Raw genomic sequence first — 2,500 nt, 5'->3', positions numbered from 1 at the left:
CCGGGTGAAAAATAAATCTCGCCGCGACCCAACATGCAAAACCAAGACTGAAAAAATCTCTGTTCGTTCATCATTCGACCGACCCTCAGTCAGATGTGGCCCGAGCGAGAAGCTGGGCCGCCATTTACGTTCAAGATTTCGATGCTCCATGTGTTCTGCAGTTCGCATGGATTAGCGCACTTTGCTGCGCTCTTCATCGATCCACGAGCCTAGTGATCCACCGTTCAGGGTCGTATATAAAACGACATATTCGTTTTCTTCTCTCTTTTTCTCCAACCCGCCCAAGCAAATGAATGCGAGGGCGGAGAAAGAAAGCCAGAAAGAAAATGTTCCGATAAACACTCGTACTAGAATTTGGGTTTAGTGTGTTATTGTGATTTTGAATTCTTCCTACTTCATCGAGAGGGCGAAGGGCAAGCTTAAAAAACATTCGGTTTTCAACGGCATAGTGTCGGGCTTTGGAGTGTTAGTCTATACGACGCACACGCACGCAACCACGAGTATCTACGCCCGAAAAGAACGTCCAGAGTAAAGTCTCACACTTTCGTCCCCCACCGAGAATCAAAAAATCCCGAAGACGAAGAGAGAAACAAAAAAAAACAATTTCGATTGGGCGTATCCGCTTTAAACCACCGCGCATCAGAGCGCCTGATACCCGTTCAAAATCTTGATGTTTTTTTTTTTTCCGACTCTCCATCCACCGAGTTTTTATTTTTCAAAGTGTTTGATTTAGGGACTAAGACTTTATAAAATCTCCTTATTGTTCCTTCGGTACTCGCGGCCCAGGCGGGCTATCGTATTCTTCACTCTACTAACGTCAACACTGTGAGCGCCGCTAAAGGTCGAATGAATCTATAGAGACATTCACCATCGAAGCAGAAGAATTTGCTCACGGCCATAGACCAAATCGAAAGACTTTGTGTTTTTTTTTGAGCCGAGAGGAAAGAAAAATCAATTTGAAAAGGCGAATCCGCTTTAAACCACCGCGCATCAGAGCGCCTGATACCCGTTCAAAATAAATGATTTTCTTCCGTCAAACCCACACATAGTTCATACGATGTCTTACGCCGAAAGACTTTTGATGGGGTTTTTTTTGTTTTGCAACTTTTAGTTGTTTCGTGCTCAACCAAAGCCATATGCGCAAAACATTTGTCTTGTTCGTTTATGATCCTTCCGCAGGTTCACCTACGGAAACCTTGTTACGACTTTTACTTCCTCTAAAGGATCAAGTTCGACCATCTTTCAGTCTCGCCGTTGTAGGCACCGCACGGGCAGAGATTGCTCCCCACTCGACGGCACCCCCCGACAAGCCCGTCCGAAGGCCTCACTAAATCATTCAATCGGTAGTAGCGACGGGCGGTGTGTACAAAGGGCAGGGACGTAATCGACGCGGGCTAGTGACCCGCGCCTACTAGGGATTCCTGGTTCATGGGGATCATTGCAGTCCCCAATCCCAACCACGAAGGAGGTTCAGCCGGTTACCCGGTCCTTTCGGACAGGGAGAGTGAAACACGCTGATTCCTTCAGTGTAGCGCGCGTGCGGCCCAGGACATCTAAGGGCATCACAGACCTGTTATTGCTCACTGTCACGCGGCTGGACGCCGCTTGTCCCTCTAAGAAGACTGCGTGACGGACGCGAGAGCAGAAGGTATCGCCGGGGATGACGACGACCGAATAACAATAGAGCCAGCCCCCGCGAGACATTCCCGACAAAGCCCCGCCATACCTCATCCGCCAGGCAACCAACCCGTGAAGGCCGTACACCCGACGAACAAAGCACAACGAAACCAAGCCGAGAGATTGCCTCACTAAAGGAACCAGTCCCACCGAGACCCGAATCGCCGCCACCTGATCCCGACGCCTCCGTACTCCCTTCGGTTTCAATTGATAAAACCCGTCACCTTATTTAGCAGGCTAGAGTCTCGTTCGTTATCGGAATTAACCAGACAAATCGCTCCACCAACTAAGAACGGCCATGCACCACCACCCACCGAATCAAGAAAGAGCTCTCAATCTGTCAATCCTTCCAGTGTCCGGGCCTGGTGAGGTTTCCCGTGTTGAGTCAAATTAAGCCGCAGGCTCCACTCCTGGTGGTGCCCTTCCGTCAATTCCTTTAAGTTTCAGCTTTTGCAACCATACTTCCCCCGGAACCCAAAGACTTTGGTTTCCCGGAAGCTGCCCGTCGAGTCATTGGAGTAACTCCGACGGATTGCTGGTTGGCATCGTTTATGGTTAGAACTAGGGCGGTATCTGATCGCCTTCGAACCTCTAACTTTCGTTCTTGATCAAGGAAAACATTCTTGGCAAATGCTTCGCTGTTGTTCGTCTTGCGGCGGTCCAAGAATTTCACCTCTGTCGCCGCAGTACGAATGCCCCCGTCCGTCTCTATTGACCATTACCTCGGGTCCAAAAGTAAAAGACCAGCAAAATCGGACCGAGGTCCTATTCCATCATTCCATGCTGCGATATTCAGGCGTTGGGATACACCTGCTTTGAGCAC

The 2,500-nt window shown here is 49.5% G+C and overlaps 1 non-coding gene across 1 annotated transcript; it reads right to left on the bottom strand.

Annotated features, from left to right (window-relative positions):
* Nucleotides 1–79: 79 nt before the first annotated feature.
* LOC124320104 lies at nt 80–232 on the bottom strand. The gene has a single exon (XR_006913769.1). It is a non-coding gene; the product is annotated as a 5.8S ribosomal RNA (ribosomal RNA).
* Between the last annotated feature and the right edge of the window lie 2,268 nt (nt 233–2,500).

Source organism: Daphnia pulicaria, unplaced genomic scaffold (assembly GCF_021234035.1).
Source record: "Daphnia pulicaria isolate SC F1-1A unplaced genomic scaffold, SC_F0-13Bv2 h1tg000248l, whole genome shotgun sequence".
Lineage (NCBI taxonomy): Eukaryota > Metazoa > Arthropoda > Branchiopoda > Diplostraca > Daphniidae > Daphnia > Daphnia pulicaria.
Note: the sequence above shows the minus strand (reverse complement) of the source record. Positions and strands in the feature narration are given on the sequence as shown.